The 16,126-nt window shown below is 46.1% G+C and overlaps 1 protein-coding gene across 11 annotated transcripts in view; it reads right to left on the bottom strand.

Moving 5' to 3' along the window:
- Positions 1 to 16,126, bottom strand: part of CADPS2 (calcium dependent secretion activator 2) — a 360,741-nt gene that overhangs the window by 157,573 nt on the left and 187,042 nt on the right. The window lies entirely within an intron of this gene.

Here is a 16,126-nt window from a genome sequence, read left to right as displayed (position 1 = left end):
CCTTTCTCAACCTGTGAGTCCCCAGATGTTGTTTTACTACAACTCCCATCACCCCTAGCTAGCAAGGCCAGAGCTCAGGGATGATGGGAGTTGTAGTCCAACAACATCTGGGGACCCACAGGTTGAGAACCGCTGGACTAAAGGATACCTTGCCAAGGCCTAAATCCACCACCTGAGGCCCTAAAGGGCCTCACCACCAAGAAACCCACAGCTGAAGAACAAAAGCCTATCTGCCCAATCTTTAAGGCCTTAGGCGCAGGTCATGCAGCCAAAGCTCATTCCCCAGGGGGGTCAAATGTACCCCGTCAGCCCTAAATAGCCCACCCTTATCCACTCTGATGGTGGGATATGGAATAGAGAGTCCGTCCATTTGCCGCATGGTGTGGCGCATGGCCCTGTTGACTTTTTGCACCGCATAATTAATGTGAGAGGGCCTGTCAACCCCTCTCTAGCGCAGTCGGGGGAGGAGTTTGGACCAGCAGATGGTCATTGCCAGGTACATGGCCTGCAGCCAGGGTCAGGGCAATGCCTCCCCCCCACCAAATCGTTCTCTCCCAGGTACAGAACCAAAACTTTTGGTGGTCTGGTTTGTGAACTTTATCTCGGTCTAAGAACGGAAGCCGAACAGTGGAAGGGCACCGGCGGCGGGAGGCCTCATTAGGGAAAGCACGCCTCAGTTTAAGAAAGGATTCAGTTTAAGAACGGACTCCAGGAATGGATTAAATTTGTAAACCGAGGTACCACTGTAGTTCATTTCATTCCTGCACAAAACTTTTCTAGCATAAGGTGCAAGCAGGTGACATCTTCTGCATCTCCTGGGCTTTAACTGTCTTGCAGTTGAGCTTCTTCAATTCCCTGCTGGTGTGCAGAGCTTAAGAGCTTCCACTTCACTTCTGCCTCCCACAAGGAGGTAGGCAAACCACAAAGAGTCGTCTACACCCACAACCGTGGTTTTCTTCACCCTAACAAGTCACGATCGCAAAGCCAAGAACGAATGATGGTTTCGAGTTGGCTTGCTGTGATGGTTTGCAGAGCGAAACAAACCATTATCCTGGCCTGGTTTGGACATCATGCTAAGCTAGTCTCTTCATGGTTTCTTTCATGGTAGGGAGGAGCGAAGCAGATGCATTTGGGCTCAGTATGGCTTAATAAATCATAGTTTATGGGCTTAGCGTTACATGCAAATGAGACAAATAACTTCTCCATTCCCTCTTGACAGGGAAAGTCAATCCTATTTGTCAAATATACCTGCACGATGAAGCTGGATTCAAACTCCTCTATGTGTCAGATTGATATTTTATGTTCTTTTGATTTAGACTTTAAAAAACTCCTTACATATATACACCTAAAATGCATTAAGGGGGTTGGCACTGCAAGTTTATCAACCTGAAATCTGTGTGACTTGCCTCTGAACAGACTTAGCTGAGGTCTGATCACTGAAGGATATAACCAAAAAAGTTCTGAATGCCCAATATCAAAGACTGCAACGTCTTGCTTGTAGCACACTCTCCAAAATGAAAGCAGAAATACATTTTAAGGCAGGAAATAGTGTCTTTTTTCATTCTTCCAAAACAAAATATAATGGGCACCCAACATGACATAGTTTGCATATAACTAAGCTTTGGAAACAAAAATTTGAGTTTGCCACTAGGAAATGAAATCCAAACGCTTTTCATATTGCCCATTTTACATTTTGAACTTCCAAGTTCACCCCGTAGGCTTAACAGTTTCTTAGCTTTCCTTTAAACCATGGTGCCCTCTTGTGGCCAATGCTGTTTAATACAGAGGACCAGAAGCCGCTTGTATTAGTTTTAGATACCTCATACTGATCACCAGACTACAGTAGATTAATAACAAAGATTGTGCATGAACTGTATCCTGGTATCACAAATGCCAATATAATCAAAGTTGCCTTTTGAAAGCACTTTAACACTGCCTGTGTAGCTGAACACGTATTCTACTGTACTTAGTACTACCTTAAGGGTGAAAAAAATAAGTCGCTGGACAGAAGGAACTGTCTGTAAAATGGAAATTTCAGCCACTATCAACGTGTTAGGAAAGTCACATATATTGATGAAGGCTGTGGAGAAGTAAGAGGTTGGGGACCCTCCAAGATAAAATTCAGGGTGTGTTCCCTCCCCCTTACAGAGCACCGGCCTACCTGCAAGTCTGAAATGGTACAGCCCAAAGATTCACCACTTTAGTAAGAATGAGTCTTATTACAATTAGCTCTGTGATCGTTTCCCCTGAGGGATTTCTATAACCAAATATCACACTTGTGTGTGGCTTCAGGCTGAGCAGAGCGGCGACTGGGAGAGAGGACGCTCCTGCTCCAAATAATTCCTTACTAGCCATTTCGCGCTAAAAATCTACTCCCTCAACAGCTTTTCACCTTGCTAAATATAGCAGAACAGGGACTATGCAGTTATTGAGAGCCATGCCTTTCTTTCTGTGGTATGAACATTGTGCAAAATACAGCCTCATAACCCAAGGGAGACTGGTCTAGCTTCTTCTTTGTATGACAATGCCTATACAGCAAGAGTCATTAAGTTCCATTGGGGCCATTAATGTACCTTGATGGCTCCCTTCACGATGGAGAATTGCTCTAAGAAGGGCTGGTTAACCGAAGCTCCCTTCCTCACATGTCATCCTCAAGTGTGTGGCTCCCAGACCCTTCCCCAACTTCACATTGAACATCTGTGCACATTCCTGACAGAACAGGCTTCTCAGTCTCATTGAAATCTGTGACCTTGTTAGCTTGCAATGCCAGGCCAAACCAAACCATGGCTTAGCAGGAATGTGTGGGCTTCCAGATAAGAGAGAGTGGCTGTTCTGCTCTACTTCTGGGTCCTGTTACTGCTGTGCCGCTAAGTGATGGTTTGTCTCACTCCAGACAGACCACAAGCCACAAGGCTTGTTCTCGGTTTGCAGCCCATGGTTTGTCTGGAAAAGACAAACTACGAGCTAAGCCAAACCATGGTGCAGAGCAACAGCAGGACCAGTGGAGGAGCAAAGTGGCCGTGATTTCCTGTCTGGGAGAGTGCACACTTGCGCTAAGCCAGGGGTCAGCAGACTTTTTCATCAGGGGGCCAGTCCACTGTCCCTCAGACCTTGTGGGGGGTCAGACTATATTTTGAAAAATATAAATACCTGCAAGCCGGTCCTGCAGCTGCCTCCAGAGCTAGAGGAGGAACGCACTCTGCACGTGCTCAGGAGCGTGTCTCGGTGCCACCCACTCACTGGCATTGTTGACGAGCAGCAGCTGTTCCATTAGCCCATCCCCATGGAGCTCCCGGGCGGCATGCACCACACGCTGCGGCCCATCGTCCAAGGCCAGGTCAGCAGGCAGGTGGCGCACAGATAGCCCTCCAGCTGCTCCAGGGTGGCCGCCGAGCGCACCACCAGCAGCAGTGCCGAGCTGGGCACCAGGCACAGGGGCACCAGGCACGCGAAACTCCAGCTGAAGCCCCACGACGCGCCTGTCACGATGCCCATGGTGCGGTCCAGACACACCGCCTGCCCCTCTGTCCATAGCCGCACCAGGTTTACCTCAGCACGTGGGTGATGGGGCTTTGGATTGACTGCAGGAACTTCCTGCAGCCAATCAGAAGTCGCGCCAGCGTCGCCACCTGCCCAGAGCCGTCCGCAGCTTTGGATTGGCTGCAGGAGCTTCCTGCAGCCAATCCGAAGCCGTGCCAGTGTAGCGGAAGTCAGTCCCCGCGCAGGGACTAACTGAGTGGGTGGCAGGGTCCGCAGGTTGGATTTACGAGCCGGGAGGCCCCATCCAGCCCCTGGGCCGTAGTTTGCCGAGCCCTGCGCTAAGCCATAGTTTGGTGTAGTATTACGAGCTAACCAAGTCTTTTTGTGTAGGCTTTGTCTATGCCCACATCCACTGTCAATGTGGGGACGTGTGAATTTAAGGGACTGCTATATTTTCATCACAAAATTTAATTAGCGTTAAAAATATGCACCACTAGCTTCAGTAATGGTGCAAAGGAACATAGAAATTCAAACTGCACTACTGTTCTGGATTACGCCTTGACTTTTTCTGTGTCTGTTCATTCAGAAAGTTAAGAACATTCCGCCTTCAAATTCCCTGATCAGAAAGCAGAGAAGTTCTGCTGGTCCTGATAGAAATACGCACAACATAACATGTTACAATTTGATAAAATGACAGAACGGCCAAAGCCTCGGAAGTGTGCCGTCTTAAAACGAAATACGGCGTTTTATGTTATTTCATGCCAATCAAAGTCGGAAGTCTGCCATGCTAATAAAAAAGCAATTGACCCCAGCAGCGAAGCTAATTAAATGAGATAAGATAATTAAATGCTTCTCAATATGTAATCAAAATGGAAGCTGTAAGTGTTTCACAATGAAGTATTTTTTTCTCTCTCCTCAGTGCTAGAAAGAACTGGAATGAGCCTAAACAGATGCACAAGAAATAGGCCAGACTCCAGAGAAACAAAACATGCTTTTGTGGGGGAAAACAGAGCTTTGTTTTATCTTGAGACAGAAGCCCCTCAAAGCTGACCACAAGTTGTGTTGAGTGCAGCCATAGGTTAAGAGATAACATGCACAACAAGAAACAGCACATATTTAGTACTAGACACGGGGAAACATCTTAGTGTGACAACAGTCAACACATGTAAATGAAGATTCCCATCCACACCAAAGGGACAGACATAAATGTGCATCTGTATCAAGGATGGGGAAACCTGTGGATTTATAGATGTTGCAAGACTACAATTCCCATCATCCCTAGGGACCATGGATGCTGATAGCTGGGGCTGATGGGCCTGTAAAGCAAGATGAGCGCTGCAATCCCAGAGTCGTCTGCAACTGGACTTAACTGTCAGGGGTCCTTTACCTTTACCTTTTTAAAAGACTATTACCTGCTTGACATCTTAATCCTTTATTACTTACCAAACAAGCCAGCATAGAAAAATAAAATAAAGATGCAGTACTTTGCTATTCTAATGAGAATTATGCACCAGGTATCTTTATTGCCATGCCATGAGAGGTTATGAAGGCTGTATTACATGGGGTATGCATAAAATAACTCTAATCACAAAAGAAATAAAGGAATAAATAGAAAGGGATGTGGCTCAATTATTACAGTGGTACCTCAGGTTACATGCGCTTCAGGTTACATACACTTCAGGTTACATACGCTTAAGGTTACAGACTCCACTAAACCAGAAATATTACCTTGGGTTAAGAACTTTGCTTCAGGATGAGAACAGAAATCGCATGCTTGTGGCGCGGCGGCAGCAGGAGGCCCCATTAGGTAAAGTGGTACCTCAGGTTAAGAACAATTTCAGGTTTAGAACTGACCTCTGGAACGAATTAAGTTCTTAACCCGAGGTACCTGTACTTAAGTATGGGGAAAGTGGCTCAAAGCAATGTCTACGTAAGTGGAAATAAGAAGAATCAGGGCTATTGGACATCAATAAAATACTATTTTATACAAAAACAAAAATTCTACAAGCCTGGCAGTAGAAGGTCCAGGCAGTTAGCAAATCAGGTAAGACAAAAAAGGGGCAGGGGGAACATTGTAAGCATTCTGAAATAGTTTGTCTCCTACTAGAGCTTTAATAACTCAGTAAAAAATAAACGTAATTGCACTGAAGCTCTATTGCAGTGTTGATGAGTGCATAAAAGTATCACATCATATTATTTATTTAAATTGAAAGAACCTGATTCAGATGTTTTCCCCCATGATTGAAACATGCTGATGAGGCCGATACACAGTTGAGAGTTTATTCCCAGAGCAGTCAATTGGCTTAAATGCCAACCAATCACAGGATTATAGCCTAAACCACTAAGGAAACCTTTCATCTGCATAGCACTGTATGGGACATTAGTCCAAACTGTGGTTAAAAAAAGTTGAGTTTGTATCTGATTTCCCCCAAGTTTTGCAAATATTTCAGACTAATTACTCTGAAATGAATGCAAAGTGATACCTCGTTTTGTAATATATCTTCTGGCAATTAAAAGCCTCTCGGCTTCTCTCTGCAATTAAAATGGCTGCAACTTGTTACAAAGGTCTCCAAGATCCCTTTACTAGCAATTATTGCCAGAAAAAAAAATTAAGATCAAGCTCGTTGCTATAATCTGTTCTCTATGGATCTATCAGGAGGATGTACACTTCTGTTTCTTTATTCCCTAACCCTTTTGCATGTAATCTCATCATCATTATGCAATGACTCATTAAAATAATTTCTGCATGTCACCTGCTCTGCAATGTTCAAATCTTCTTATTTCCTTATTTTTTGGGTAAACTGATTTAAATCTATTCATTTTGTTCAGAACAAGAACAAACAAATACCTAAAAGGTTGAAATGCCATCACATTTTTATGGCAAAAACTAAACTTTATTTCCTATGATTCAACCTATGATATGCAGGAAGATTGAAATGTCAGAATCAACATCAATATTTTTGGCAGCCTGAACACACAGCATGAAAACAAACTCACAGAAAAATACGCTAAGCGATTGTAGAGGTGTGCTGCAAATTGACCTAGCGCTATAGTGCTTTATACTGGGATGCGGGTGACGCCGTGGGTTAAACCACAGAGCCTAGGACTTGCCGATTAGAAGGTCGGCGGTTTGAATCCCCGCAACAGGGTGAGCTCCCGTCGCTCGGTCCCAGCTCCTGCCAACCTAGCAGTTCGAAAGTACGTCCAAGTGCAAGTAGATAAATAGGTACCGCTCCGGCGGGAAGGTAAACGGCGTTTCCGTGCACTGCTCTGGTTCACCAGAAGAAGCTTAGTCATGCTGGCCACATGACCCGGAAACTGTATGCCAGCTCCCTCGGCCAATAAAGCGAGATGAGCGCCGCAACCCCAGAGTCGGTCACGACTGGACCTAATGGTCAGGGGTCCCTTTACCTTTTATAGTGCTTTATTGTGTTGTCTTATTGTGTGCTTCATTGCTGCAGCCTTACCACACTCATTGCCATTTTACAGAGGTAGCTTAGAAAGTACCTGTGCTTTTGTCCCATAACATTCCAGGAAGGCTAGACATTTATGCTTTTATATACCGTATTTTTCGCTCTATAAGATGCACCAGACCACAAGACGCACCTGGTTTATGGAGGAGGAAAACAAGAAAAAAAATGTTCTGAATCTCAGAAGCCAGAACAGCAAGAGGGATTGCTGCGCAGTGAAAACAGCAATCCCTCTTGCTGTTCTGGCTTCTGTGATAGCTGTGCAGCCTGCACTCGCTCCATAAGACGCACACACATTTCCCCTTACTTTTTAGGAGGGAAAAAGTGAGTCTTATAGAGCAGAAAATATGATATATATATATATATATAGAGAGAGAGAGAGAGAGAGAGAGAGAGAGTGTCTGGGGCAATCTGGTAAAATTCTGCCCTCCTTCTCTAAAACATCTGCACTGGTCACCAAGATGCTTTCGGAAACAATTACTGTGCTGAATATTGCGTAAAAAGCCCCAAATGGCTTAGGTACAGGGTATCTAAAGTGCACCCCCCCCATTCATCAGTATCATCTTGCCCACACCATAAGATCTGATGAAGAGACTGCCCTCTCATGACAAAGGCTTGTCACACTTTGCCACGAGTGTTTGCAGGGTTCGCACTTTTAAAAAACAGAGCAAAGACGTATTAGGAAACTGTAGAGATTCCATTCTCAGAAATGATTGGAATTCCCAATACAATTTGTGGCAAGGCTTGATCGACTTTCTCACAGCTGGAAACAAAAGATGCACACAGCCTTAATTGATTTACGCTTTGAAATTAAAAAAAAAACAAAACAAAAATCCAAGATGTTTGCAAAATCCACACCCCTGCAAAAATGAATAATATAACCCACAGATCAGCAGATCAGCTCATATTAACCTCCAAACAAAGGGTTTGAAACAGCCAGGAAAGGGTCTGCTCAGACCCTGCAGAGCTGCTGCCTCTCTTGTTTTTTCCAATTTTTTTTAATTGATTTTCCAAATGTTTTTTAAACAAACAAACAAACAAACATAAATCTCTACCGTATTTAAATCAAACTTAGTAACATTGTAAAGTGACTTCCTCGTATCCCTCTGGTTGAATTTCAGTGTATATCATTTTAACGGTTTTCCAAACCACTATTCTTATAAAATTAACTTAATCACTTAACATCCTTTTGTTTTCCTTTCCAATTCAGTATTAAACATACTAATTCATCCCATTACCTGATTAAATCCTAAGCCTATCTGTTATTTGCAAGCTTCTCCAATTAATTTAACTTAACATATTTAACTAGAGCTCCTGCCTCACAAAGCAGATAATACTGAATTGTATGAACCGCTAGTATGACTTAGCAGGTTTGTGTGTCTCTTAAGTTAGTAGTAAACACCAGAGGCACAAGCAAACAAGTATACTGAGAACAACTAAAACTTATAAAGAATGTTTCCTCCTCTTTGCTTTCTTGTTTGTCCCCTCCCTTGTCAATAACTCTGTATTTGCTGATTTTATTTAGCAACTTTTAATGAGTTTTTAAAATATTTTGGCTTGACGATGTAATACGTGCTGTTGGCCACTAGGCTATGCTAAAACATAACCCATCCAACCAAACGTATTTTTCAGGTAATGTTACTTACAAAGCTAGGCATTTCTTCCAAGTCAAGATGAACATATAGCATACATGATAGAAGGAACCCGTTCTAAGAAGTATGTTTTCCCCCTTAAGTCCACACGGCCCTGGCTGCACTTTACATCTAAAGTAGTATGATTCCACTTTAAAAAGTCATGGCTTCCCCTAAAGATTCCTGGGAAATGTAGTTTGTTGAGTGTGTGGAGAGTTGTTCGGAGGCTTCCCCCCCATAGAGCTGTAATTCTCACAGTGGTTTAACGCTCAATCCTCCCTCCCTCACCTGGAGTACTGTGTCCAGTTCTGGGCACCACAGTTCAAGAAGGACACTGACAAACTGGACCGTGTCCAGAGGAGGGCAACCAAAATGGTCAAAGGCCTGGAAACGATGCCTTATGAGGAACGGCTAAGGGAGCTGGGCATGTTTAGCCTGGAGAAGAGGAGGTTAAGGGGTGATATGATAGCCATGTTCAAATATATAAAAGGATGTCACATAGAGGAGGGAGAAAGGTTGTTTTCTGCTGCTCCAGAGAAGCGGACACGGAGCAATGGATCCAAACTACAAGAAAGAAGATTCCACCTAAACATTAGGAAGAACTTCCTGACAGTAAGAGCTGTTTGACAGTGGAATTTGCTGCCAAGGAGTGTGGTGGAGTCTCCTTCTTTGGAGGTCTTTAAGCAGAGGCTTGACAACCATATGTCAGGAGTGCTCTGGTGGTGTTTCCTGCTTGGCAGGGGGTTGGACTCGATGGCCCTTGTGGTCTCTTCCAACTCTATGATTCTATGATTCTTCCCAGGGAACTCTGGGAATTGTAGTTTGGTGAGGGGAACAGGGGTCTCCTGACAACTTCCAGCAACTTGAACAAATCCAGGGTTCTTTTGAGAAAGCCATGGCTGTTTAAAGCTGTATGGTAAAGGTAAAGGGACCCCTGACCATTAGGTCCAGTTGTGGCCGACTCTGGGGTTGTGGCACTCATCTCGCTTTCTTGGCGAAGGGAGCCAGCGAACAGCTTCCGGGTCATGTGGCCAGCATGACTAAGCCACTTCTGGCGAACCAGAGCAGCGCACGGAAACGCCGTTTACCTTCCCACCAGAGCTGTACCTATTTATCTACTTGCACTTTGACGTGCTTTCGAACTGCTAGGTGGGCAGGAGCAGGGACTGAGCAACTGGAGCTCACCCCATCGCGGGGATTCGAACCGCCGACCTTCTGATCAGCAAGTCCTAGGCTCTGTGGTTTAACCCACAACGCCACCCGCATGGTAGTGTTTCATTATTAATATTATTATTATTACTAATTATATTTATATGTCACTTTTATCTTCCAAGGATCTCAAGGTAGTTCTCCTCCTCCCCATTTCATCCTCACAAAAACCCTGTGAGGTTGGTTACACTAAGAGCTGGTGACTGGCCCAAGATCAGCCTGTGAGCTTTATGGCTGAGTGGAGATTCGAACCCTGCTCTCTAAGGTTCTAGTACAATACTCTAAAAGTGCAAATCGGGTCTTAGTTCCACAAGCAGCAGTCAAGAGCATGTAACACCATACATACTGTAGTTGACAATACCATACATACAATACCATATTGTGAACTACCTACCATAAATCCAAGGTTAACTCTGTTTTAAGCCACGCACTGCACTTAATTGAAGTCACTTAACCTTAAGTGAGTTAAAACCAGTGCTTCTGCTTATCTGTTCAGTGGATGCATGTGCCCAGGGATTAATATTATCAGTTAGTCCCAATGCATTTCAGACTTCTTCTGTATTTTAGATATCCAAGCTGCACTGATGCTCAACTGAGATTAAATGCTTGGAAAGCTGTCCATCTTCCTGGCCAAAGCCAGGAGAATTGATGTGACAAAGTTGGCTTTCACAATCCACCCTTTGGGTCCCAAGCAGTTAGCTGAAACGGTTGAAACTGCAAATATTTTATTTCATCTCACTCCTTGTCCTTCCTCCCAAAGAAGTCCAGGGCTATGAGCACCAGAGTGATAAAACAAAACTACTGAAAATAAAACAAGCATATAAAAACGTGTAAAACAGCCACATACTCTCACAGCTAGAATAATGGAATTGTAGAGTTGGAAAGGAACCTGAGGATCATTCATCATCATCATCATTTATTATTTGTACCCCGCCCATCTGGCTGGGTTTCCCCAGCCACTCTGGGCGGCTTCCAACAAAGATTAAAAATACATTAAAATGTGACACATTAAAAACTTCCCTGAACAGGGCTGCCTTCAGATGTCTTCTGAATGTCAGGTAGTTGTTTATCTCTTTGACATCTGATGGGAGGGTGTTCCACAGGGCAGGCGCCACTACCGAGAAGGCTCTCTGCCTGGTTCCCTGTAGCTTTGCTCATTCTCGCAATGAGGGAACCGCCAGAAGGCCCTCGGTGCTGGACCTCAGCATCCGGGCAGAATGATGGAGGTGGAGACGCTCCTTCAGGTATACTGGGCCGAGGTTTAGGGCTTTAAAGGTCGACACCAACACTTTGAATTGTGCTCGGAAATGTACTGGGAGCCAGTGTAGGTCTTTCAAGACCGGTGTTATGTGGTCTTGGCGGCCGCCCCCAGTCACCAGTCTAGCTGCCGCATTCTGGATTAGTTGTAGTTTCCGGGTAGCCCCACATAGAGCGCATTGCAGTAGTCCAACCCCCTGCAAAGCAGGAATATGCAGCTGCCCCACATGAGGATAGAAACTGCAACCTTGGCGTTATCAGAAATCACGCTTTAACCAGCTGAGCTATCCATGCACTGGAACAGTATCTTTCAGTTATCAAATGCATGGGTGAAAATGAGTGTTTTTAAGCTCCACCTGAAAGATATTAGAGGGGGACAGTTGCACCTCGCCAGGGAGGGCATTTCACAAAAGGCAGCACCACTAACAGAGCCCTTTTTCCTGCTCGACTCTAGAGTCTGATGGTTGAGAATGCGGGCAGCACTGTTTTAGCTACCTGAGTCTCAAGATGATTGTGGCTTTGTAGTAACACACTGAATTGGGACTGGAAGCTCACGGGAAGCCAGTGCTCAGCTTTCAGAACACATGGTACCACCAGGCTGCCATACTTGCCAGCTTAACAGCCACATGCTCCACTAGCTGGGGCCTCTTCCAAGGGCAGCCCCGCAAAGAGAGCATTACAGTAGTCCAGACGGGAGGTCAACAGAGAATGGGCAACTAAGCCCAGGGCAACCCAGCCTAGAAACAGCTGTAGCAGTGAACCAATGTAAGGCCAGCATAAACACTTCTAGCCATAGGCATGTCAGGGGCTGACTGGATGAGGAAGAGGCGTGACGGCCACCAGGGATGACACAAAGGAAGGAGACATGGACCCAGGACAGTGGGGACCAGTCTGCTGAAAGGACAAGTTGGGAGGTAGTAGAAGAAGAAGGTTTGAGTGAGCACAGATGGGATGGAAGAAGGAAGCTATTCCAGGACAGGCCTGGGTGCCAAGAGTCTTGTGTGAGCGCAGACCAGTGGAGAGGAGGCAGAAGCTACTTCTACAGCTGGACAGCAGCTGGACAGCTCTATTCCTGCTAGTTCTCCTCCTCCACTGACACCCAGAATGTGAAGAGTCCTGCATATTACTGACCAATGGGCCAGACAGGCCCAGAGAGGAAGCTCTTCCCATCGCTGCACTCTATGGCTGCTTGGGAGGAGTAGAGTTTGAGGGATCTAGAGAGGGAAGGAGGGGCCAGACATCAGTTCCAGCAATGTCTTCAACTAAGGGAAACTAGTTCTGATGAGCTCTGTTGCGTTGTTTTTTTACTTTTGTGAGTATAAGCTAGTTGCATTTTGTGTCTCAAATCATACTCTTGGCCTAGATGACCTGCATTCTCCCGACAGCCCCCTGACAAGACGCCACTGGAGATGTCAGCTGACGGATGAGAGGACAAGATTTGATCCTGCCCTGGCTGTGTGATCCTGTTCTCCTGTTGCAGATTTCACAGAGTAGGCAGCAGGATTTAATCTCCGCTCATCAGGTGACGAGTGGAGATTAACAATTGGAGTGAGATTGGGGGATTAAAGGGAATGGGGTGGAGACAGACCCACAATTTTATTTTTTGTAATACAGTGCCTCCATTCCCTGAATCATTCCAGAAGGGCACCATGTTCTATGGTGTTGAAAGTCACTGAGAGATCAAGGAAAAGCAACAGACACATTCCTGTCTCTCCAAGGATAACCAGGGTGGCCAAGTGCTAAAACCAGCCTGGAACAAGAATGAAACATATCCAGATAATCTGCTTCTGGACATACCTGCAGCTACCTGGCTAGCACACTCTCGATCACCTTACCAAGGAAGGTAATATTAGAACCTGGGAACTGATTTTCTAAAACCACTGGATGTAGGGAGGTCCTCTTTGAGAGGGGCAACTGTACTGTTTGCGGACTGTAGGCAGAACAGTAACATCCTAATCATTTGAAACCGCTCCCCTCGCTTGGAGCTCAAAGATAGTATTTTTCATAAATTTTTAAAAATCCTGCCATAAATTATTTATACAGTGACCTTTTCGTTTTGGTACACAAGGAACGGTTTGTTCCCTCGCAGGCAGAGTTTATTATTATTATTATTGCCGTTTCCCTGTGAAGGCATTCACACTTAACTGTGGGGAACAGCGTCGTCGAGGCTTTTTGTTCCCGTCAGAGCCGGGCCGTGGGCTGCAGGCTGATATGAGCTGGGAGCCCGGCAGGTCCGTGTTTGGCACCAGTGAGCGAGGCTGGGGCAAAGCTAGGAGGCAGGATGAAGGAACAAGGAGGGCACTGGAAGCAAACAGCAAATCAGGACCGAAGGGTAACCAAGAACATGGGGACACACGGGCATTTAGGAACAAGTAGTAGCAGGGTCAGGGACATGGAGTTTTCTTGGCAGGGATACTGGACATCACCTTGCCAACAAAGACCCATATAGTTAAAGCTATGGTTTTCCCAGTAGTGATGTATGGAAGTGAGAGCTGGACCATAAAGAAGGCTGATTGCCGAAGAATTGATGCTTTTGAATTATGGTGCTGGAGGAGACTCTTGAGAGTCCCATGGACTGCAAGAAGATCAAACCTATCCATTATGAAGGAAATCAGCCCTGAGCGCTCACTGCAAGGACAGATCGTGAAGCTGAGGCTCCAATACTTTGGCCACATAATGAGAAGAGAAGATTCTCTGGAAAAGACCCTGATGTTCAGAAAGATGGAGGGCACAAGGAGAAGGGGACGACAGAGGACGAGATGGTTGGACAGTGTTCTCGAAGCTGCCAACATGAGTTTGACCAAACTGTGGGAGGCAGTGGAAGACAGAAGTGCCTGGCGTGCTCTGGCTCATGGGTTATGAAGAGTCGGACACAACTAAACGACTAAACAACAACAGTAGCGGGGTCTAACCACCTCTGCAGCTGAGACAGGGCTGAGACAGGCAGTGGAGAAACCATAGGCTGCACAGACACACTGGTAGGAACTCAAGGTTAATTCCACTGTTGCTGTCCATGAGCCCTGTCTATTTGTCAAGGAGATGTAAAGGAGCCTGGTCAACCACAGGGCAGGCAAACACACAGGAGGCACAGAATGCAATTAGCTCTTTATTAACAGAAAATAACAGGAGAGTCCTCTGGTTCACCTTAACCCAGCTGAGACGTTGCTGAAACTGACCACTAGCTTCCCCCTCCTGCCTTTCACTCTGGATCAGTGGTACTCAACCTTTTTTTGGCCATGCCCCACCTAAGCATCTCTAAAATCCTGATGCATGCCCACATAGTTCTTCTTATTCAAAAAGTGAACTCCTATTCATGTGGAGGAAGCCTAAAAGGCCATTACAGTGGTACCTCGGGTTACATACGCTTCAGGTTACACACTCCGCTAACCCAGAAATAGTACCTCAGGTTAAGAACTTTGCTTCAGGATGAGAACAGAAATCATGCTCCGGCAGAGTGGCGGCAGCAGGAGGCCCTATTAGCTAAAGTGGTGCTTCAGGTTAAGAACAGTTTCAGGTTAAGAACGGACCTCCAGAACGAATTAAGTACTTAACCTGAGGTACCACTGTAACTGTTAATAACTCATTCTCGAATTGCCCCCCTTAAAAATCAAATTGCCCCCCTGAGGGGCATGCGCCTCATGTTGGGAACCACGACTCTGGATCCTTACCAAGCAGACAAAGGCTGGGTCGAGGGGGTGAGCTCCTCCTCTGGGCGTGTCCGGCCTGTTGCTCAGCAACGTGGAGGACTCTCCTCAACTGGGCTGTCACGGGGGGGAGGTGAGCCATCAGGAATGGGACTGTCCTGTTGCTGTGTAGCAGAGGGGCAACCTCTGACTCTTCTTTGTCTGTCCTCACACTGTGACTCTCGGCCTCTAACCCTGTCCTGGAAGGCCCTACTTCTCCTGCCCCCCCGATGACTCAATCCCCTGCTTCTAGCACCTCTCAGTTCGCCCCTTCCGCAGACTGCTCTTCAGTGCCCCACCACCAGGATCTAAGTCGTCGTCTTCAGTGCCCTCCCTGGGGGGCTCTCGGGTGGACGGCTCCCAACGCTCCTCCTCATCCAGCCAGTTCCTGACGCTACACTACCATGGTGGCAAGCAGCTGGTGTTGGAAGGGTGATGCCACAGTTATATCACACCACGCCAAATGATATTGCTCAGTTGCAAAAAAAAAAGTAGCAAGTAAAAAAATGAAGGCTTTCCCACTCCTTCCTGGCTATAAAGGTCTAGCAGTGATCCTGGGGTGGGCAGAGTCAGTCGTTCTTCCCTGAGAAAGTTGTTCAGTGGTTCACTACATGGGGCAGCCACACAGATTCCTTCAGCTCCTGACACGTTCAGCCCGGACACTGAGGTCCAGCTCTGAGGGCCTTCTGGTGGTTCCCTCACTGCGAGAAGTCAGGTTACAGGGAACTAGGCAGATGGCCTTCTTGGTGGTGGCACCCACCCTGTGGAACGCCCTCCCATCAGATGTCAAGGAAATAAACAACTATCTGACTTTTAGAAAACATCTGAAGGCAGATCTGTTTAGGGAAGTTTTTAAAGTTTGATGTTTTATTGCATTTTTAATATTCTGTTGGAAGCCACCCAGAGTGGCTGGGGAAACCCAGCCAGATGGGCGGGGTATAAATAAATTATTATACCCCCCCTGAACAGGGAGATTTCCCCATCACCTCGCAACCTGATTTCCCCATGCCCCTTTCATCTCAAAAACGGGTTGCCAAGGCACTATGGGCAACAGCCAGGGCCAGCCCCAGACGTTGTGCTACTTAAGACAAAATACAAAATGGCGCGACGTCTTCTGCCTGAGGCAACTAGAGACGGCCTGGTAAAGCTCCACTGTGCTAAAGGGGTGAGAAAGGAAAAAGGAGGCTGGACAGAAACAGGGGCAGTGGCAGAAGAGCTGGGGCAACAAGCACAGGAGGTAATGAGTGGCATGTTTCTCAGGGCACAGATCTGCTGCCCCTTCCAACTGTCCTCAACCTGCCACCTGAGGTGACCCTGGTATAGAAAACAATCATCTTTTAAAACCAGTGGTTCCCAATTGATGGTTGGAGGACCCATAAAGTTATCAAAACTTTCA

This window comes from Podarcis raffonei, chromosome 10 (genome assembly GCF_027172205.1).
Source record: "Podarcis raffonei isolate rPodRaf1 chromosome 10, rPodRaf1.pri, whole genome shotgun sequence".
Classification (NCBI taxonomy): domain Eukaryota; kingdom Metazoa; phylum Chordata; class Lepidosauria; order Squamata; family Lacertidae; genus Podarcis; species Podarcis raffonei.
This window is presented reverse-complemented; position numbering and strand designations above follow the sequence as displayed.